Source organism: Schistocerca nitens, chromosome 5 (genome assembly GCF_023898315.1).
Source record: "Schistocerca nitens isolate TAMUIC-IGC-003100 chromosome 5, iqSchNite1.1, whole genome shotgun sequence".
Classification (NCBI taxonomy): domain Eukaryota; kingdom Metazoa; phylum Arthropoda; class Insecta; order Orthoptera; family Acrididae; genus Schistocerca; species Schistocerca nitens.
Genome location: NC_064618.1, coordinates 140529105 through 140553542, shown reverse-complemented (window position 1 = coordinate 140553542; position 24438 = coordinate 140529105). Strand labels below are relative to the sequence as shown.

At 42.6% G+C, this 24438-nt stretch overlaps 1 long non-coding RNA gene across 1 annotated transcript in view; it reads left to right on the top strand.

Annotated features, from left to right (window-relative positions):
- The window catches only part of LOC126260854 (uncharacterized), a 201587-nt gene extending 180770 nt beyond the window's left edge, over window positions 1-20817 (top strand). Inside the window, exon 3 of the long non-coding RNA XR_007546651.1 lies at window positions 20751-20817. This is a non-coding gene — a long non-coding RNA (uncharacterized LOC126260854). The remainder of the gene's footprint in view (window positions 1-20750) is intronic.
- The last annotated feature ends 3621 nt before the right edge of the window (window positions 20818-24438 follow it).

The window sequence follows — 24438 nt, the reverse complement described above, 5'->3', positions numbered from 1 at the left end:
GCCACTTTGTCTTGCACGGTACATTTTAACCGCGGAAGGACGCGAACAGTTCACAAATTTTGCTGTTTCGGATATGCTTCCACTCTCGGCCAAAAAGTCCCTTGGAAATCGGAAATGTCGTGTGGCTAGGGCGTCCCGTCGGGTAGACCGGTCGCCTGGTGCAAAAATTATGAATTGACGCCACTTCAGCGACTTGCGCGTAGATAGGGATGATATCATGATGATGAAGACAACACACCACCCAGTCCCTGAGCGGTGAAAATCTCCAACCGTGACGGGAATCGATCCACGGCCCCTTGGCATGACAGTCCACTGCACTCACCACTTCTTTTTTTGTGTGTTTGGTCGTTGCGGACGTCACGTAACATCCGGTCTAGTTCGTATGTTGATCCACTCAGTTTTTTATTACAGTGGTCAACCAGCTCTCTGACCGAACACGCTAAGCTACCTAGCCGGCTGTCCACTCAGCTATCGGGGCAGGTAGAAAGCCCATGAGTGTGCACTTCGGACGTCAGACACCTCGTTCTGTTTCCTCTTTACGACTACGACTGAACAGATTTCCTGCCCCCTCCCACCCCCTCCCCCGACATGTTTTCTGTAGCCTCCACCACTAGTGCTGCCGCCTACCGTCTGTGAGTGGTTACTGTATGTTGACGTCGTATATACGCAGTGGTCACACTAATGTGACTGGGCCGTGTATGTAGAGATTTGAGAATGTTGTTTCACGTGTCATCCTGCTCTAAGACCATTATACTAACACAGTGGCGCACTTTCAGCAGCCATTATATGTTCCGGGTATCCTGCACACATAGTTCTACTGCACTACCGATAATAGGCGCGTCACAGTGTGCAACTAAGATGGCATCCCAGCCACGACAACAGTTCACTGATCGTAGCAATGTTTAAGATGCTGTAAGGAAAGAAGATATACTAAAGAGTGAACCATTATAGTCGAATATGAAATAGGGGAACACAATTTTTTAGCAAGTTGAGATTTTTATTCCTCGTCCCTGCACAACCCATATCGCATTCCAGTGCACGCAATTGGCGTATTTGTTACAGATGTTTCTGATGTCAGGATGGATACATATTGGCCTAATCGCTTGTACATAACTTTCCAAATGTAGGAAGCGATCATTATTAATCGTAGATGTCTTATTATTTTATACAGTCTATTTTTGTCAGTAGCTCCGGCATCGTCATTCCTTCGTTGTACGTATAACGAGGAACTGTTTCGAGCGCATCACTACATCGTACTTTGCCCACAAGTACCTACACAGAGTGTAATTGCCGAAAACTAGGAACTTTCTCAATCCCACATTCCATTTCCCATTTATTGAAACACCACCAAACCTAAAAACATACACAACAGACAGTTTATCGTCGTGAAGCTGAATAGTTTCGTCTCGACTACCACAGGAGCAAAGTTTCCAAACTCTGTTTCTGAACTTAATGTCTCTGGGTAACAAGGCTTTAAAAGGGAAAAGAAAATTTGAACTTTAGGTTTAGGGGAGATCCATGTATTGACATCAATGAAATCAATGTTCAAATAGTAGATAAGCTCATACAAATTTCTTTCCCCTTTTATACGATCTATTTTGGAAGTCCGCAAGTATTAGGAGACAAGAGCGGCGCCACGAATTTTCGCCTGTCCTTTTCAAGTCCAGGAAAATAAACTGAGAGCAGTGTCCACATCCAGTAGAGTTAGCACTGCACTTCTTCTACATATTCGTTGATGCTGGACCAATCTTACAGCATTCTATGGTTTGTCAAAGATCTAGACATAATTGTGTACGTCGCAAGTGTGAAAATCTCATTTGGAAACAACCGCTGTATCGGTACCATCTGGAGATCTGTACGTCATCACTCGAATCAGCGTTATTCTCGGAGCAGTTCCCCTTTATACATCTACATTGCTAATTTTTCCCTGGAGATGAATAGCGCGTTGTTTAGTCTGGCAGAAATCTGACACTAGCAGGTGGAACTTCTCTGAAAAACCTTGAATGCCATAAACACTTTTATTACAGCAATAACATTTCTGACCGAGCACTGATATCTTCGTAAACATCCAGCAGAGGTGGATAAACAGGATGTTACCTGACGTTCGCGACAGTGAAATGACAAAATGTAACAAGTACTAACATCAAAGTCATGCATAACAACGTTTAATGCTTGAGTTTATAATTAGTGGCTATTCTTGGCAATAAGGAGGCAATCAAAGGAACGTAAAAATAGTTGCATCCGTGTCTCTTTTAAACAGCGTTTTTACCGCCTCCCAAGGATAAGCATTTGTGGCGCGTTAACATCACAATGAGGCGTCCGCCCCCGGTAGCTGAGTGGCCAGCACGACAGAATGTTAATCCAAAGGGCCCGGGTTCGATTCCCGGCTCGCTCGGAGATTTTCTTCGCTCAGGGTCTAGGTGTTGTGTTGTCCTAATCATTATCATTTCATCCCGATCGACGCGCAAGTCGCCGAAGTGGCGTCAAATCGAAAGACTTGCACCCGGCGAACGGTCTACCCGACGGGAGGCCCTAGTCGCACGACATTCACGCCACAATGAGGCTACTTCGATAAACAATAATGATGAAGCTGTACCCCGAAATGTACATTGATGAAGTAAATACGATACTGAAAGAAAATAGGCCGAATTTATTATTAACTTTTCAATTCAGAATTGTTCGCTTGGAAATACCCGATCAGCATGGAAAACATTCTTCATAGTGGATTTAAGCACCGTAGCCCCAGCTGTCAACTTTTGAGACAGACGGACAGTTTACGGACATGACCAGCATATGCTTAAGGGCAGTGGTGTCACCAACAATTCTGGGATTTGTGAGAACTGGGAAGGTAGCAAACTTCATCTGTCCCACCGACAATGAACAAAAACAACAACATTCCAAAATTTTCGTAATATTTTGACTGCAGAACAACAAACACAAAGAGGAATTAAAGTGCACTCTTGTAATGAAATGTCTTACTTTGATTTTTTTTCTCGTACCACTGTCTTATCATTTTGAAAAGTAACTCTGGAGAAAGAGAACCAGCCCTGTCACACGCACTATCTGATCGACAGTATCCGGACATTCCTTATGTAGACCACTAGGCATTACGAGAGGTGATCAGCTGGTATTTGTATAAAACGAGACGGGGGGAGTGTTGTGTCAGTAGAGAAGTAGTAACAGCAAAATGGGTACGTCAGGAGAGATCAGTGACGTCGAAAATGCGCTAATCATCGGAATACACCGGAGTAAAAAAGATCATCAGGAACATTTCAGCCATTCTAATGCTGCCCTAGTGGAATCGCGGTGATGTGACTGTGAAGTGAAAACGCGAAGAAACAACGAGAGCTTCAACCAAAATCAGGCAGACCTCATGTACTGAAGGACAAGAACCGTCAACATTGGGGAGGTTGGTTGTAAACAATCGAGTGGAATCAGCAGAAGGAAATTTTTGGATATTTCTGGTAAGGTCTTATGGGGCCAAACTCAGCGGAAGGAATCACTCATAGTGCTACCAGGAGTCACACAATACTGTGCGTAGGGAGTTAAAAATACTTAGGTGCCATGTTCCAGTGTCTTCTCATAAGCCACTCGTTTCTGTAGTCGACGTTAAGCGACAGTTGAGGTGGTGTAAAGTGGATGACTGGAAACGAGTAATTTGGTGTGATTAAGCATGCTAGACCCTGTGGCAGTCCGTGGAACGGATTTGTGGTCGGTGAATACCTAGCGTACATTATCTGCTATCGTGTGTAGTACCACTTGTGGAGTCACAGGGGGTAGTGTTGTGGTACAGGGGTGATTTTGGTGGTTATGGTGTTGTCCCCTTAAACGGTAAATGAGGAAGAACATGAACATATTTTGCAGCGTTGTATAATACGTAGAGAAGAACGTTTCAGGGACGACAGTTGTCAGCGTGACAATGTACCCTGCCATAAAGCAGCCTCTAGCAGGCAATGGTTCGTGGGCAATAACATTCATGAAGTGGACTGCCTGCCCAGTCCCGACCTGAACATAATTAGACACCTGTAGGACGAGTTAGAACGTCAGCTTCGCTACAGATATTCAGACACCTCATTTAAAAAGTGTCCCCCGCAGTGTCCAAACTGTCTCAAGGGCGAAGGGTTGACACATGTCACCTTAATGCCCAGAAATAAGTATTCGGATTCTTTTGATCAGGTGATGTACTTGCTATAAACGTGTAGCAGGCAGTTTTTCGTTGTATGTTAAAACACGTTCCTAAATCCGTCGTTTTCTTTAATACTTGTCTCTGAACATTTCAGTATTGTCTAGTCTACTTTTGTTGTATGAATATTTCTCTGAAAAGATAACTATTTTTACGTCTTGCGTGTTGCAGGTTCTTTTTTCACATCTATTCGATTTTCATAATTCTATCATCTGTTCATTTCCAGATAGTAATTTCAGATCGTACTTCGTAAAACAGACGACCGCGTAAAATAATCTCAAACAGTCTCCTTATACGTATATCTGTTAGCAAGCCCGCGTGGTTGCGTCACTCGTTGTTATTCAGATTTTCTAATTTGATTTATATGTACAATGTTTCATGCCTTACTAGACCCATTACGGATACACTTCTTTTCCTACAACAGTTCCCTCCATACCTTCTGACACAGATAACTTCGTTTTGTGTCTAGCTGTAAATTCGAAATATTGAATCGCAGTCTTTCTTTTATGAAGAGTAGTGCAGTCCTCATAAGGCAAAGTCAGTTTCATATCAACGTGTGCTGTCTGTTCTTTCGGACATACCTGTGATAAATTTTATGTAAACTGAAAGTGGGAGGGGCGTAAAGGAAAGGGAAAGAGCTGTTGATGTCAGCTTCATCAGGAATTTATGCGGAATCAGCGGCGACGAGTGAAAATGTGTGCTGGCCCGGGATACTAACCCAGGACCTCCTGCTTACTAGGCAGTTGTGTTAAGCACTGCGCCACCCGGACGCAGTGTTTATCGCAATTGCGCGGTCTGGCACACATTTTCATTCTTCGTCACCGATTCCGCACAAAGTCCTAGTGCAGCTGACATCACTGATTCCTTCCCTTTCCCTTTCCTTTTCTTTCACCTCATTCCGCCTCTAGTTTACTCAAAATCAGTTTATAACCCAAGTTTCATTTCAGCTTCTTCTTCACACGTTACTCAGCTACTTCTGGTTTGTTTTCTTAGTATAATGAGACACTTCAAAACACAATTTTAAGAGTGCTGTTGTTAGACTTCAGTAACTAAGTTTGTTTAAATATACAGGGTGTAAATTTTAAGTTGACAAACCAGAATAACTCGAAAAATAAGCTTCACACGAAAAAATATGTAGAATTCAAAATTGGTTATTTTCGAGGGAGACATCTGCTGGTGCTAAAACTAGCTCGCCACCCCAGTCCCATGGGGATGGAGCGGTAGGCAACTTCAAAATTTCAAATGGGAACGCCCACTTTTTATTGCAGAATCAGATTCTTACTTAAACTACTTACATTTTGTCTTAAACATTTGTTTTGGTTCTCGGTAGTTGGCCCTGTAATTCAAGAAAACCTATGTTCTCATTTCTGCATGGAAAATGATTACGGATGAATAAGAAATACTTATTTACTTCGTAAATTTTGATTCGCTAAAACTAAAACTCTCCCTCTCTCCTCATAGGGCAGGGTTTGAGAGAGAGGAATTAGAGTTTTACAAACCACGAAAGAAACAAAACTTATCCGAATCTGCTGAAAAAATTAATATGTGGGTCAGCAATTGTAAAACTCTAATTCTAACCGATCAGGAAGTCTGCGCTCACGATGATGGTAGTATTCCTCCAAGAAATTCACGCTCTTTTTTATTTTATTTACTTTTTTTAAAAAATCATATGTTCTCTGATTGGTTAGAAGCATCCCACCACGAATGTGACACTTGCATCGTATTTTCTCAGTTATTTGTTGGATGTATTCCACTCTGTCTTCCACTACTGTTTTGTATCTCCAACAGCTCCCTGTTAGTACCACGGAAGTTATTCTCTGATGTCTTACCACATCTCCCTTCTTCTCAGCAGTGGTTTCTATATGGCCCTTGCTGCACAGAAGTTGTGACGAACCTCGGTGTTTCCACATAATTTTGGACATGTTGGGTCCTGTCTCAGAACCTTCGATTCGCTTCTTTTTTCGTTTTCTCGCAGTCCATGATTGACTACCATTTGACGCTATGCTCCAAACGTCATTCTCAGAAAATTCTTCCTCAGATTATGGCTATACAAGACACTGAACAAGTGGGGTGAACGTGGGAAGGGGGATGGCAAAATAAAATAGTTAATAAGAGGAAATTTGTGATATATTCATAGTGAAGTAATACAGGAAAGGGTCGACGACGAGTGCAAAAATTGTGGTCGCGCTGCACTCGGAAGGGATCTGAAAAAAATAGAGAATGGTTGAAACGTCTGGTGTGTCAGAAATATCAAAGATTGTCAACAACGTTGTCGTGTTCCTCATCGCACAGCGAACTGTTGTTTTGACCGCGAAATGTGGGGGGTATCAGCACCCCAGGATAGGGGATGGTTTCACTGACGCCATTTTTGCCACCCCATAAGGCCTTTTCTTGTCGACTCTGAGTGGCAATGTGTGTGATATGTTTTCCTCGACTTCCCATCCGAAAACAGCGTGATTTCCATGCTGGGCATCGTGGTTCTGACCTACATCGGGGAGACGTTAAGAGAAGGGGTGACATGTGGGTAAGGGGGTTGTGATGATCTTCCCGTCGTCTGACATGGCCATAGTGGAACTGTGGAAGTGGGAGCAATTGTGCAGAAATTTGGTGCCAATACGACACCATCAACTCACCTTACACGTCACATTAATTTCTGAGTATGGCCTTTTTAGCATGTGCAGCAACTCACTGATTAAGGATCGTGGAGCTCGAGGTCCACGTCGCAAGACGCCACACTTTTGCACCATCGCAGAGGAACATTGAAGGCACGTTTGCACCAAATTCAAAATTTCTGAGTCGGAATAGGAGACAGGTTTTTTAAAGTTGATCCTTTAATCGTATTGCGAATTGTAGTAAGGTCTGCAAAAGGCCGTCAGCCAAATTTGTATATATAAAGCCATACTAAAATCACTAAGAAGAGATGTATGTATTAATAGATTTCCTATATGTTAGGTGACAATAACATGTCAGCGTCATGCTTAATCTCACACACGTATATATTCAGACGATTCATGTAAGCATTTTCTATCAGACCAAATGCGTGTTTTCACACCCTCTTGTACAATCGGCCTTTTTTATTTATATTCGCTTGATCTAAGATCTAAGAACGTATTACTGTCTGCCCACTAGGTACTAGCACAGTCTTATTCTTTTTTTAAAAAAAACCTGCATCAAATGTGAGTACAACAATCTCGTTAGCTATAATACGAATTATTGACTAGGGAAAAGTATGCCACATGTAAGTGATGAGAGAGATGTCAACATTGTAGATAAGTTTCATAGCAGAGATATTGCTTGCACGAAACTAATTATAATTGGGAGGATAGTTGTTCAGGTCTCCATCTGACAGCAAAAATTATGGTTTAGAAGTATCATGAGGATTGAGTCGCACCCTTAATGTAATTGTAATCCAATCACTGTGTGGCTGCAAAAGCGCTTCATTCCGGCATGTATTGTGGATGTAGTAATTTTTTTTATTTTATTTATTTATTTATTTATTTATTTTTTTGCAAGATGACTACTGTTATTGTGCTTGCCACATGGCTTTTGCTGACACGGTGTGTGTGTGTGTGAATAGCGGGTATACTTATTCCACCAGACATATTTGGATACAGACTGCTGGGAACTATGTTCCGGCATCTCACGACTTAACGATGGCCTTAAGACTGACTGCCATACACTGGACTCGGGTTCGATACCCGGCCGGGTCAGACATTTTATTCGCTCTGGGATTAGTTGTTGTGTTATCATCATCATCATCGACGCACAAGTCGCCGAAGTGGCGAAAAATAGACATGCACTAGGTGGCAGAACAACCCCAGATGGGGTATTGCAGCCAAAAAATGCCAAAACTATAATTTCATTACTAACATATGGAATAGCTGAAGTAAATAGTAAAGTTTTCCCTAGTTTCCTTAAACCGCATTAGGCGAATGCTGGGATGATTCCTTTGAAAAGAATACTGTCTGCTTTCTTTCCCAATCGGAGCTTGAGCATCACCTGCAAAGACCCCGTGATGGATAGCGTTAAACCGTAAGCTGCTCAAAAACTATTTTATTGAGGATAAGATGAAAGACCCCCCATGAACCATGCATGGACCTTGCCGTTGGTGGGGAGGTTTGCGTGCCTCAGCAATACAGATAGCCGTACCGTAGGTACAACCACAACGGAGGGGTATCTGTTGAGAGGCCAGACAAACGTGTGGTTCCTGAAGAGGGGCAGCAGTCTTTTCAGTAGTTGCAAGGGCAACAGTATGGATGATTGACTGATCTGGCCTTGTAACAATAACCAAAACGGCCTTGCTGTGCTGGTACTGCGAACGGCTGAAAGCAAGGGGAAACTACGGCCGTAATTTTTCCCGAGGGCATGCAGCTTTACTGTATGATTAAATGATGATGACGTCCTCTTGGGTAGAATATTCCGGAGGTAAAATAGTCCCCCATTCGGATCTCCGGGCGGGGACTACTCAAGAGGATGTCGTTATCAGGAGAAAGAAAACTGGCGTTCTACGGATCGGAGCGTGGAATGTCAGATCCCTTAATCGGGCAGGTAGGTTAGAAAATTTGAAAGGGAAATGGATAGGTTAAAGTTAGATATAGTGGGAATTAGTGAAGTTCGGTGGCAGGAGGAACAAGACTTTTGGTCAGGTGACCACAGGGTTATAAACACAAACTCAAATAGGGGTAATGCAGGAGTAGGTTTAATAATGAATAGGAAAATAGGAACGCGGGTAAGCTACTACAAACAGCTTAGTGAACGCATTATTGTGGCCAAGATAGATACGAAGCCCACACCTACTACAGTACTACAAGTTTATATGCCAACTAGCTCTGCAGATGACGAAGAAATTGAAGAAATGTATGATGAAATAAAAGAAATTCAGATAGTGAAGGGAGACGAAAATTTAATAGTCATGGGTGACTGGAATTCGAGTGTAGGAAAAGGGAGAGAAGGAAAAGTAGTAGGTGAATATGGATTGGGGCTAAGAAATGAAACAGGAAGCCGCCTGGTAGAATTTTGTACAGAGCACAACTTAATCATAGCTAACACTTGGTTTAAGAATCATGATAGAAGGTTGTATACATGGAAGAACCCTGGAGATACTAGAATGTATCAGATAGATTATATAATGGTAAGACAGATATTTAGGAACCAGGTTTTAAATTGTAAGACATTTCCAGGGGCAGATGTGGACTCTGACCACAATCTATTGGTTATGACCTGTAGATTAAAACTGAAGAAACTGCAAAAAGGTGGGAATTTAAGGAGATGGGACCTGGATAAACTGAAAGAACCAAAGGTTGTACAGAGTTTCAGGGGGAGCATAAGGGAACAATTGACATTAATGGGGGAAAGAAATACAGTAGAAGAAGAATGGGTAGCTTTGAGGGATTAAGTAGTGAAGGCAGCAGAGGATCAAGTAGGTAAAAAGACGAGGGCTAGTAGAAATCCTTGGGTAACAGAAGAAATATTGAATTGAATTGATGAAAGGAGAAAATATAAAAATGCAGTAAATGAAGCAGGCAAAAAGGAATACAAACGTCACAAAAATGAGATCGACAGGAAGTGCAAAATGGCTAAGTAGGGATGGCTAGAGGACAAATGTAAGGATGTAGAGGCTTGTCTCACTAGGGGTAAGATAGATACTGCCTACAGGAAAATTAAAGAGACCTTTGGAGAGAAGAGAACCACTTGTATGAATATCAAGAGCTCAGATGGCAACCCAGTTCTAAGCAAAGAAGGGAAGGCAGAAAGGTGGAAGGAGTATATAGAGGGTCTATACAAGGGCGATGTACTTGAGGACAATATTATGGGAATGGAAGAGGATGTAGATGAAGATGAAATGGGAGATACGATACTGCGTGAAGAGTTTTACAGAGCACTGAAAGACCTGAGTCGAAACAAGGCCCCCGGAGTAGACAACATTCCATTGGAACTATTGACGGCCTTGGGAGAGCCAGTCCTGACGAAACTCTACCATCTGGTGAGCAAGATGTATGAAACAGGCGAAATACCCTCAGACTTCAAGAAGAATATATTAATTCCAATCCCAAAGAAAGCAGGTGTTGACAGATGTGAGAATTACCGAACAATCAGTTTAATAAGCCACAGCTGCAAAATACTAACACGAATTCTTTACAGACGAATGGAAAAACTAGTAGAAGCCGACCTCGGGGAAGATCAGTTTGGATTCCGTAGAAATACTGGAACACGTGAGGCAATACTGACCTTACGACTTATCTTAGAAGAAAGATTAAGGAAAGGCAAACCTACGTTTCTAGCATTTGAGGACTTAGAGAAAGCTTTTGACAATGTTGACTGGAATACTCTCTTTCAAATTCTGAAGGTGGCAGGGGTAAAATACAAGGAGCGAAAGGCTATTTACAATTTGTACAGAAACCAGATGGCAGTTATAAGAGTCGAGGGACATGAAAGGGAAGCAGTGGTTGGGAAAGGAGTAAGACAGGGTTGTAGCCTCTCCCCGATGTTATTCAATCTGTATATTGAGCAAGCAGTAAAGGAAACAAAAGAAAAATTCGGAGTAGGTATTAAAATCCATGGAGAAGAAATAAAAACTTTGAGGTTCGCCGATAACATTGTAATTCTGTCAGAGACAGCAAAGGACTTGGAAGAGCAGTTGAACGGAATGGATGGTGTCTTGAAGGGAGGATATAAGATGAACATCAACAAAAGCAAAACGAGGATAATGGAATGTAGTCGAATTAAGTCGGGTGATGTTGAGGGTATTATATTAGGAAATGAGACACTTCAAGTAGTAAAGGAGTTTTGCTATTTGGGGAGCAAAATAACTGATGGTGGTCGAAGTAGAGAGGATATAAAATGTAGACTGGCAATGGCAAAGAAAGCGTTTCTGAAGAAGAGAAATTTGTTAACATCGAGTATAGATTTAAGTGTCAGGAAGTCATTTCTGAAAGTATTTGTATGGAGAGTAGCCATGTATGGAAGTGAAACATGGACGGTAAATAGTTTGGACAAGAAGAGAATAGAAGCTTTCGAAATGTGGTGCTACAGAAGAATGCTGAAGATTAGATGGGTAGATCACATAACTAATGAGGAGGTACTGAATGGGATTGGGGAGAAGAGGAGTTTGTGGCACAATTTGACCAGAAGAAGGGATCGGTTGGTAGGACATGTTTTGAGGCATCAAGGGATCACCAATTTAGTATTGGAAGGCAGCGTGGAGGGTAAAACTCGTAGGGGGAGACCAAGAGATGAATACACTAAGCAGATTCAGAAGGATGTAGGTTGCAGTAGGTACTGGGAGATGAAGAAGCTTGCACAGGATAGAGTAGCATGGAGAGCTGCATCAAACCAGTCTCAGGACTGAAGACCACAACAACAAAAGATGAAAGAGTGTACACTCCTCACCTTTAGAGCATGCAAAATATGTCGTAAGATGACAGTGTTCCAAGTTTTCAATTCTAATATTCAGTTCATTTCAAAACAATCGTCATTTGTGGCCAGAAATAATTTACAAAGAGGTAGCTACGATCACTCATAATGAGACTTTGAATTCAGTAATAGTCATTTGTAGCCTACCCAAATCTTTCCTTACGTTATAGTGGAGGTAAGGGATATTACATAACGTTTGTCAAGATATGTTATGTGTTCTGAAGAAAGCTTACTTCCCGGTAAAATTCAGTATTTTTACTGGAGTAAGCATGGAGAAGATTTATTGTTATTTTTGTAATACATATGTTATTTCAAAACTATCCGGAATCACTTTTTGGATATTTCAGGAGATTGGTGAACGAATAAATCGAGTGTAGGAAACTAAGTCTAGTAACCTCAACTATTGACGTTACAAATCATGAAAATTCTGAGGCCTTTTGACTATAGAGCAATGTATAACATCACATTCACCACTCGGCAATCAGGCAGTTAGTCAAGACACATATGAAAGAAAATAGGTTCCGAAAATTCAGTTATTAAATGGAACTCAAAAAGTAGAAGTGTAAACGTAAATTGCCCAATATTGTAGTTACTTTGAAGAAGCATGTACTACCATTTAAGCTGACGTTAAAAGTAAACGAGCATCCACAGATTCCTCTATCCATCAGTGTTACAAACGCCTCAGGTTCGGGCACTTCAGCAACCAGTGCTCCCGTCCCAAGCGCTGTTGTAAATGTGACGGAGAACACCTTTCAACTAACTGCATAGCTACTAATTTACAGTGTTTGCGTTGTGCAGGAGGCCAGGTCACTGGAAAATTTGGAAATTTGTGGTAAGGTCTTATGGGACCAAACTGCTGAGGTCATCGATTCCTAAGCCTACTCACTACTCAATCTAACATAAACTAACGTATGCTAAGAATAACTCAAACACTCATCCCCGAGGATGGACTCGAACCTCCGACGAGGGGAGCCTCATAGACCGTGACAAGACGCGAGCTACCTCGTTTTTCTCAGAAAACGCAAGTTTAATTTCCACAAATAACATGTCGTTCAAAGACGCCGAGGTCAGACTTAATGAAATTAACTATGCAGTTGTCACATGACACTTTGATTGACAGTACACGTGGATATGCATTCAGTTCTCAAATTCAGCACAAAATTTTCGATGTACGGGATTACAGTTCATTTCCTCCCTTAAATTACGATCACACAAGGAGGTTCGTGTTCCTCCATAGACATCTCAAGACCCATCCCTTAGATGCAGACATGTAAAGAGCTTACCAGTCGACTCAACTCTCCGAAACGACTAACATGAATAACACAGCACAGACTTCAGGTTTCAGAGATTACAATCCCCAACATTACATTCGACTGTTTAGTAGACTTACTGGTTTCCAGTCTCAGGAATTTAGAGCGCTGTCTCCCGACCCCACCTGAGATGATGCGTCGGAAGTTTTATGAACATGAATCCCTCTAGCCCTTAGAGTCATTCGTCTGATTCTAGGAAAAATGGTAGCAGAAATCAACTCACAGATATGATTTACGTAGGATATAAGCAATTGTGGTATAGTCTCTACCAACTCAGGGTTACTTATCATAGACTTAAGGAACAGAGTTGTAATCAATATATCGGATAATGACTTTCGGGCTCCTTGAGTGGAATGCTCAGTCAGCCGCAGCCAACACACAGAATACATCTGCGGCTAGATTTCCAAAACGTGCTTCAAACCTGACATATCAACTTTAGAGGATTCTGTGTTGTCGGTTTATACAGACCAGACGGAAAAGATTATGTCGCGATCCTGCTACGAAAAGGAATCACTAATCAACTGCACCACCACAAAGCTACAATTAGCAGTAGTATAAATTAAATAAGGACCATATCATTAACTTTGTTATCGGATCATTTCCCCGTAAAGCAAGGTAAGCGAAGCTCTGTGGGTATTTCAGAGGCTCAGTACAGATCTCAGCTAACGTAATACAAGACAATCACCTCATAATCCTCAATGATGGCTCTCCTACCTTTCTGTCGCTTTCTCACAGAAGCTGATCTTAAACTGCACACCGTACAATAATCTAAACGATATGTTACGGCTATTCAACATTATGTTCAGGATTTTCTAATGCATAATGGTGCTTGTTCTGACTTCCCATATCCAGAAAACTTGACACAGAACTATTCTAAAGAAATGACGAACTGGGAATCTCAGACACCACGGGGAGAACTGAACACACACCAGCTGGCCTGCACTCGTAATCCATGCACAAAAACATATGTGTTAAGTATCAAGAGACAGGTTCTTTCTGGTGAGTCTGACACCATAATTTTTAATTTCCACTCGCACACCCAACAGGTGTCACGAATCTCCGGGTCATTTCCGCAGCCGATCTTTTTCAGGAGTAATGTTTCCTGCTAATCGAACTATTATCTAATAGTTTTCCATTAGTGCCTTCGATGTATTGATCACGTTGTCCGAAACAGCGAAAACGATTTTATGGCCAACGTTATTTAGACGACCCTAAAAATGTTCTGACTTGCAAATGATTCAAATTTTGCTGAAAACAACAAATAAAGAACAGGTCTGATAAGAGCTGCTGATAAACTTTTAATGGACATTAATAAATTGGTTTACAATAAACCTTTTGCCATTTAAGTTTTAAAAACCTCGCCCTACAATGATCAGAACCTGTACGATATTTCCATATAGCATATGAATGATAAGTCGAAAACGATATATTCTTGAGATTGAAAGTTGTTAATAGCTTTAGAAACATGTTATAAAACCGTGCTGAAACAATTAAACAAGTTCGTATTTGTAATACAGATATTGTCAGACACAGGAAACGAACGAACAAGAGAAGCTGACGCATTTTACTCGCATACTTCGTAACGCCGTTCTTTACCATATCTGGGGCCTAGGGAGTAACTCAGCAAGTCAAGTCACAATTTCCCAGGCCGAATGCTTGTAATGAAGAACTAGTCCTGGTGTATCTCCACAAAATCCCTGAAAAGTCTCTTCCAAGTTATCTACACTAACTACTGATTCTCAACACATATATACCGGAAAATCTGTAAGTAAACTATCCTTTTCCTTTTTCCAAGTAACAGCTAAGTTCACAGAATCAGATCCAAGAGTACGAACGTGCTACACAGCGACTCGTTTGAAACCGCGCCATTTCGTACGAAAAGGTCTCCATTATTCAGGAATACAAATAGTCAATAACTTCCTAGCAATTATAAAGTAATTTGTTTGTAATACGGTACATTATAGGTTGATCGTGAAAGACTTACTGATGGACAACTTCAATTCTGTCAGGTATATATAATATCTGCAGATCCTCAGTGCTACAATATTAGAAATATTTTTGTCATTTCTTTTTACAATGTTTCACTATAACATTATGAAGATATTGTTATAATGTATAAATTTGAAAGTTAATGATAACTGCTGCGCTAATTACCAAATTATGGTTTGTTCCCAATTTTTTGAATAGATCCACACAACCGAGAACTACCTCGGCTTATTTAAGATACATATATCGCTTATTTAAGATATTTTGTTATGGAGGACTACAGAAAGGAAATACAGGGCCTTTCACAATTCCTAGTACAGCTCTTTGGGGTTGTTGAGATACTTAATAGATGAAGTTTTGATAAGGAACAAATCAAAAAAAGCAGAGTTTCGATGTAAAGCGAGTTTGAAAATCGGGTCACTTTCAAACTTTCCGCTTAACGGTGCGGTAAATAAAGGTAGAACTGCACAAAGCATGCATCAAGAACGTTTTCCAGGTCGCGTCAGTCCATTTCATATCATTTTCGTCAGACTACAACAACGCCTGCGAGCTAGAAGTACTCTCGTAACTGAAAGGGTCGACTGTGGTGTTCGGCGGGCGCCCACCACAGCTCGTGGATCACGTGCCCCGAGGTGACTGGGTGTTTGTGTTGTCCTCATCATTTAATCGTCGTCATGAAATTGGGCTCAGCAAAGGTTCGGAATTTGTTCGGGCGCTGATAACCGCGCAGTCGAGCGCCCCACAAACCAAACATCATCATCATCACAGTTCGGGACTGAGTGGAAATTATGGAAATTTGTGGTAAGTTCCTATGGGACGAAACTGCTAAGTTCATCGGTCCCTAGGCTTACACATTACTTAATCTAACTTAAACTAACTTACGCTAAGGACTGCACACACACCCATGCCCAAGGGAGGACTCGAACTTCGGACGGGGGGAGCCGCGTGAACCGGGGCAAGGCGCCTGAGACCGCACGGCTACCTCGCGCGGCTCCGAGTGTATGAAAACAGGTGTCGCAGATACATGTTGTACAACGAACAGCAGTTTTGCCACGTGGAGCAGCCCCTCTAGAGATCATAGGCCAGGATTCGCTGTGCGCGTGCCGTGGAGCGGGAGATTCGAAGGTGATCCGATCAAATGGTTCAAATGGCTCTCAGCACTATGGGACTTAGCTTCTGAGGTCATCAGTCCCCTAGAACTTAGAACTACTTAAACCTAACTAACCTATATACGTCACACACATCGATGCCCAAGGCAGGATTCGAACCTGCGTACCTAATACCTGGTGCGTGCACCTTTGACACGGATAACAGCGGTGGCGAGTCATAGCATGGAAGCAAGGAGATGTTGGTAGATCGCTGGAGGGAGCTGGCACCGCACCTGCACACACAAGTCTCCTAATTCCCGTAATTTGGGGTGGGGGGGTGGGGGGGTATGGTGGGAGGGATGAGCTCTGACGCCACGTTCAAACACATCCCAGGTGTGTTAGATAGGGCTCACATCTGACAAGTTCCGGGGTCAGCTCATCAATTGCAAGTCGCCACTGTGTTCCTCTAACCACTCGATCACACTCCTGGCCTTCTGACATGGTGCACTTCAAAAATGAAAAATACCGTTGCCTTCGGCAAACATGATTGTCATGACAGGGTATATGTGGTCTGCAACGAGTGTACGATACTCCGCCGGCCGAAGTGGCCGTGCGGTTAAAGGCGCTGCAGTCTGGAACCGCAAGACCGCTACGGTCGCAGGTTCGAATCCTGCCTCGGGCATGGATGTTTGTGATGTCCTTAGGTTAGTTAGGTTTAACTAGTTCTAAGTTCTAGGGGACTAATGACCTCAGCAGTTGAGTCCCGTAGTGCTCAGAGCCATTTGAACCATTTGAACGATACTCCTCGTGGTGCCTTGTACGAACTCTATGGACTCATGGATGCCCACGTGAGTGTTCCCTACTGCTTAATGGAGCCACTGCCAGCTTGTCTTCGTCCCGCAGTACAGGTGTCAAGGAGCTGTTCCCCTGGAAGATGACGGATTCACGCCCTCCCATCGGTATGATGGAGAAGGTACCGGGATTGGTCAGACCACGCAACAGTGCCGATACTCACGTGCCCATTTCAGTCGTAGTTGCCGATGTCGTGGTGTTAACATTGTCACGTGCGTGGGTCGTCTGCTGCGGAAGCATGTCGTTAGGAGCGTTAAGCCGTCGGCACACGGACCGTGCTGTCGAACGTTAACGCTCAGCGTGCCAAGTTCAACGTCCTGCTGAACGCTCAGGAACGATGCCACTCGTGCTTACGGTACGTTGGCCCCAACGTGGTATACGCGATCGCAACGCACTCCAGCGGCACTTGAGCGACATTCCTAGTTCGTAAATCACACAGTTTACTCAACGGGCGCGTTTAAAATTCCCACGTTAGCTCTATTGAAACGCACATTTCCTCCATCGTCCACGAAAAGGAAAGTACCATGTCCAATCAATAAGGACACAGGCTTATAAAAGTTGCATTACAAACAGTGCGTTACAAATTTGGAATACTTCTCCACATAAGATAAACATTATTTCATCATTTCCACATTTTAGTACAACCCCAAGGTCAATCTTACTTGATCACTGTTCCTACCTAGTAGCAGAATCTTTGAAACATGTGAATTACGAAGCGTAAAAGAAAAAGGAGAAAAATATCTTTATAGAAGTAGCGCAAGCTGTCCTGTAGATTAAGCCAATCGAACGAAGTCACCCATCAAAAAAAGGTGAACTTATATTTACATAACATCAAATACTATAGTATATACTTATGTTAAACTAATAATCAAGTATCAGAATCTAATAAAAACGCGAATGTTAGGAAAAAAAATTAGGAAGTGCCATGACGCAAACCACCACCCCAACATACAAGTAGCTACAGGACAGTGACGCTATCCATTACGCTAAACCAACATCACGCCTTTTGCTTCTATTTATATTGTCTTACCTCTCGCTCAAAACCTTAATCGTAGATATGTCACTGATTGCAATTTAATTATAACAAATTGTACCAAGAACAATGCGTTTTCGGTGGATCTTCATTTTGTCGCTCTCTTCAAATAGCCTACTCTCATAATACGCAAGTTACAATAATACTTTTGCCACGAATATGATGTTCCTCATTATTTTATTGGAACTAATCACACAACGAACAACGGGTTTTCTAGTGATTCTCAATTTGCTGGTGCTCAGAAACGGCGTTTACAAATATAGGCTTGAAATGAATGCCAATATGGCGCCTCACAACTCCGTACTGAAGGGAGATGGCGTACACGTGACGTAGGTGGTGTTGTGCCATCTCATTGGTCAACGCTCAGGCGCACGCTCAGAGTATCTGACATGCCGAATATTGCTCTGCACGTTCAAGAAGACTCCAGAGCGTGCTATTCCACGCTATGACGTCGGAAACTGGGCACGCTCAACGCTCAACGTTTGGATGCACGGTCCGTGTGCCGACGGCTTTAGGTGCACTGTGTGTTCAGACACCCTTGTGCTCTGCGCAGCACTGAACTCTAGTGTTATTTCGCCACAGCTTACCGCCTGCCCCGTTCTACCAGTCTCCCCAGCCTACGACGTCCGACATCAGTAATGAGCGGTAGCCGCCCAACCCCACGACGTCTGGAAGTCGTTTCGTCTTGGTCTCGCCGCGTGCTGGAGACACTCGCCACAGCGCTCCTCGAATACCCGGCAAGTCGTGTGGTTTCAGAAATGCCCGTGCAGAGCCTCCGGCCCATTACAATCTGCCCTCGGTCAAATTCTGATTGCGCGTCATCCGCACTCTACACACGGACAGCACGCTAGCTGACACTACATGCACCGCTGCGTGTCTGTCTGACTAGCTGTCATGCCGCTCCAGCTGACGCTGCTATCGCCTGGACGAGTTTATTTTGATAGTATGTCGATAGTAATAATGTTCTGGATCATCACTGCACATAAAAGTGCTACGTTTCCGGACATGGCTTCCGTATCAAAACCTTATGTACGTACTCCCCTCTAACCCCCTTGAATATGTACACTTCTGGCCATTACAATTGCTACACCAAAAAGAAATGCAGATGACAAACGGGTGTTCATTGGACAAATATATTATACTGGAACTGACATGTGATTACATTTTCACGCAATTTGGGTGCATAGATCCTGAGAAATCAGTATCCAGAACAACCACCTCTGGCCGTAACAACGGCCATCATCCGCCTGGGCGCCGGCCGCGGTGGCCGAGCAGTTCTAGGCGCTACAGGAACTGCGCGACCGCTACGGTCGCAGGTTCGAATCCTGCCTCGGGCATGGATGTTTGTGATGTCCTTAGGTTAGTTAGGTTTAAGTAGTTCTAAGTTCTAGGGGACTGATGACCTCAGTAGTTAGGTCCCATAGTGCTCAGAGCCATTTGAACCATTTTTGAATCCGCCTTGGCATTGAGTCAAACAGAGCTTGGATGGTGTGTACAGGTACAGCTGCCCATGCAGCTTCAACACGATTCCACAGTTCATCAAGAGCAGTGACTGGCGTATTGTGACGAGCCATTTGCTCGGCCACCATTGACCAGACGTTTTCAATTGGTGAGAGATTTGGAGAATGTGCTGGCCAGGGCAGCAGTCGAACATTTTCTGTATCCAGAAAGGCCCGTACAGGACCTGCAACATGCGGTCGTGCATTATCCAGCTGAAATGTAGGGTTTCGCAGGGATAGAATGAAGGGTAGAGCCACATGTCGTAACACATCTGAAATGTAACGTCCACTGTTCAAAGTGCCGTCAGTGCGAACAAGAGGTGACCGAGACGTGTAACGAATGGCACCCCATACCATCACGCCGGGTGATACGCCAGTATTGCGAAGACGAATACACGCTTCCAATGTGCGTTCACCGCGATGACGCCAAACACGGATGCGACCATCACGAGGCTGTAAACAGAACCTGGATTCATCCGAAAAAATGACGTTTTGCCAATCGTGCACCCACGTTCGTCGTTGAGTACACCATCGCAGGCGCTCCTGTCTGTGATGCAGCGTCAAAGGTAACCGCTTCCATGGTCTCCGAGCTGATAGTCCATGCTGCTCCAAACGTCGTCGAACTGTTCGTGCAGATGGTTGTTGTCTTGCAAACGTCCCCATCTGTTGACTGAGGCATCGAGACGTGGCTACACGATCCGTTACAGCCATGCGGATAAGATGCCTGTCATCTCGACTGCTAGTGATACGAGGCCGTTGGGATGCAGCACGGCGTTCCGTATTACCCTCCTGAACCCACCGATTCCATATTCTGCTAACAGTCATTGGACCTCGACCAACGCGAACAGCAGTGTCGCGATACGATAAACTGCAATCGCGATAGGCTATATCCGACGTTTATCAAAGTCGGAAACGTGATGGTATGCATTTCTCCTCCTTACACGAGGCATCACAACAACGTTTCACCAGGCAACGCCGGCCAACAGCTGTTTGTGTATGAGAAATCGGTTGGAAACTTTCATGTCAGCACGTTGTAGGTGTCGCCACCGGCGCCAACCTTGTGTGAATGCTCTGAAAAGCTAATCATTTGCATATCACAGCATCTTCTTCGTGTCAGTTAAATTTCGCTTCTGTAGCACGACATCTTCGTGGTGTAGCAGTTTTAATGGCCTGTAGTGTAGCAGGCACTGGTAAAAACGCTTCGTATGTCCATCCTAATGTTAAAATATTAAATTATGAAAGTAAATGAGGAAGGGATGGAGAGAGAAAGGTAGAGGTCTTGAGTTTGAAGGAGATGTTCTTTCCATTCTGCAACACTGAGCATTCGCACGCGACTTTGTTTAGACGTTGCTCAGCAACTGACTGTGGCGCTGTTGTGTGTTGCAGCCTGGGAGAAGATGAAGCGGCCGGAGAGCGAGCGGCCAAAGGAGGAGCCGTGGGACTACCTGGAGGGTGAGTACGCTCAGCAGCCTTCCCAGGCGTTTCCAGTGGTAGTGATTCAGGGTATAACCACACTGGCACACTCTTTCCTATTCTCAAATACAGAGCTTTCTTTACATTTGTTTTTGCGAGAGTCTGTTCGCATCTGTGTAACAACGTGACTTTGCTACGACTTTGTCTGCTATCCCTAGTTCCTAAATTCGGAGTTGCTAAATCCATCAACGATATTAACACTTTGATCAGTAGGCTTATATTAGGCTATTATGCACTCGTTCACTAATTTTTACCGGGTATTTACCTCACTGAATTTTAACTTGGATAATTTCTAAAAAAACAGTGCACATCGAAGGCGCGGCCCCAGTGCGAGAGATGCATATCGAACGCTCGAAATATACGTACTGTTTTCTGCTTTGACAACGGAAGGTCGCATGAGAGCAGTAGAAGTGATAAGTGACTCTACTGCAATGCCCATATAGAATTCTCTTATGTGCTAGGAGGTGATTTTTCCGTTTGAACGATACTGAACGATGCCCTGAACTCTGTTGGAAAAATGGATTGCTCCCAAATCACGGTGCGATAAATTGCGTTCACTGTGGTTCCGAAAATTGTGACCCTGGCGAAGAGGACAGTGAAAGTTAATTTTCCTTTCCAGCTCATGTGTAAGAAATGTAGGAAGAGAAATAGTAAAACAAAGAAAACGTGGTTTGATATTGCAAAGCTAATTATTGCCAGAGCGTCATACAAATTGCGTACTAGATGCCTAATTTTGCACTGGAAGAACGGGGGTGAAATTTCGGTGAAACGGTTTCCGGTTACTACAGTTTTTATTAAAAAAAATGTTCAAATGTGTGTGAAATCTTGTGGGACTTAACTCTTAAGGTCATCAGTCCCTAAGATTACACACTACTTAATCTAAATTATCGTAAGGACAAACGCACACACCCATGCCCGAGGGAGGAATCGAACCTCCGCCGGGATCACCCGCACAGTCCATGACTGCAGCGCCTGAGACCGCTCGGCTAATCCCGCGCGGCTACAGTTTTTATAGGAAGGTGTGTTATGTTATTGTTACTAATAGTAGCGTCCTCATAGGTGGACAAAACAAATCTATAGAAGTAGTTGAATCTCAAGTGGCCACCCGCAAGTGTGGAAAGACGATTATTTAAGAATCAAACAAAACATGTTTGTGTTTTCGCGGAATCCAGCGGGAGTCAAGTAAGCGTTTTATTTTACTTGTGGATTCCAGGGGAAAGAAACCGATTGTACCTCTCATTCAACAATTCATTTTACCAGGTGTGAAAGTGATCATCGATGGCTGTAAATCATACAAAACATAACACTGAAAAACTGACTGGCGAATTGATCATGAATTCGTCGGTCATTCAGTAGAATTTGTATCGTCCGAAAACTCATCTGTGCACACACAAATCATTGAACGTCTCTGGGAGTCACTTAAATCATCTGGTAAGAAATAGGAGAGACCTGGGCATCGAGATGAATTGTACATATTTCAGTTTTTTTATATTTTCACAAAATACGCCTATATGGCAAATCTCCCAATTTTTCCAAAAGATATGACAAAATTGTATTCTGGGTGCGAGAAAAAAGCAGTGTGATCATTTGCCTACACCATGCACGATATTTTGCACGACGATGATTAAGCTGATGAGTAATGTAAGTGATTCTTTAAATTTTATTTACACGTCAAGTTCAGTAGTACGAAATTGAGGAGCAAATCTCCAAAGTCATCTAACTTGTCAGCACATGAAATTACAACATAAACGTAATAACAGATAAAATAAATGTTTATGAACCCGAAAAAAATCAGTCCATAAGTTTAAGTAAACTCAATCCACAATACAGCAAGAATCAGCTTAATTTTTCAAGGAAATCCGCGACAGAATAGGAGTGACCCATGAGGAAACTCTTCAGTTTCGATGTGAAAGCGCGTGGATTACTGATAAGATTTTTAAATTCGACTGGTAGCTTATTGAAAATGGATCCAGAAGTATACCGCACACCTTGTTGCACAAGACTTCAGGAAGTCCGATCCAAATGCAGGTTTCATAACATTGATATCTTAAATAAATTGCCTTGAGTGAAAGAAGTGCTGTTACTTTCTTTTTTTTAATAACTTCGTCTTGAATACGATCGTCTTTAGTCGTCTCTTTTGTCAACAACTCGACATCTCGAGAGTCGAGCGTTCGATATATATGTCGCTCGCAGTGAGGTCGCGACTTTGATGCGAACCGTATCTTGGAAATTATCTTAACTTGGCTATCGAACTTCTTCTGAAGGGTTTAGTAAACAAACTATTGGGTTATTGTTTTCATCAACAAAGTATTCATCGCACTTCTTTGCTTACCTTGAATTATCATTTTGACAATTTGTATTTACCACTAAACACAGTGACTGCATTTACAACTGGAACAAGGACCGTGACTAAATTCACCTTGAGCAGTTCCTCCTGAAATTCAACTCAGTTATTGGAATTTTATGCGCCAAGTCTAATGGAACGGATTTTGAAATCCAAATCTGTTCATTCAACTTATAACTGTTATTTAATTTATGTCTGAATAACGTTATAATTTGCTTTTCGGGATCAGAATGAAAATAACAGGATGCTTATCGACTTCCTTTCGTTACTTTAAGTCTACTCAACAAATGTTTAAATGTGATATTTGTTATTTGAAGTTACTTAAGCAATGCAACAATGTAACCCGTTGAAGATATTTCATACTCTGTCTCAGTGAACTGACTATAACAATGAAACTACTGTTGTTACATCCAGCATTAATGAATTCTGATGTAGGGTTTAAGAAAAATAAAATGATTATCTGAAATTAAACTTCACAAGCTTTAAAAATTAAATGTCTCTATATTGACCAAAACTACACTTGTTCACAGTGCGTATTGGATTGTCTGGTCCTCCTTTTACAAGAAACAATGAATAAATATTTTGGAGTTTGTTATCACAAATGCAGTTGAGGATCTGACGCCAAAAGCACTTTTACAATCTCTTCACGTCTCTGATTAAAACGGTACGACAATGGATGCCCTTATTAACACTTTCATGGTTAAAATTTCTTCAGCTGATTATGTATAGCTGATCAGAACTACAGAGGTGTCTGTTACGTATAATAAAACATAATCGCTTACTTCAGACATTGTTGGAATGGATAGGACAGCGATTTGATATGATTTTCGTGAAACAGACCAACTATAAACACTCGCCGCTCCACTTGTTCACTCAGTCTTCTACATATAACCATCTCGTGGTCTTTGGGATTTTCCTCGAAGTTCCTAAAGCATCTCGCTACATGCTAGCACTTGAGACGTAGACGTTTAAACGCTCAAAACCTCATATTACTTAATTGGCACATATGTGTCCCATCAACCACAAAAGGGTTAAGCCTACTTGACGCCAGGTTTACAAACGTTGCAAAACCAAAATTTAGCCTAGTAGGTCTTACATCGACGGTGAATAATTACCAAAGACTACTTCTCAATGCAGAAGCAGTAATAAATGTAGTCCTCCAGTAATATGTGCCTATAATAGCACAAAAAACTTACGTCTCGCAGAGCGCAAGAAGACACGACCGCTCAATTACTGCTCAGTCTGTCTGCGGTAAAC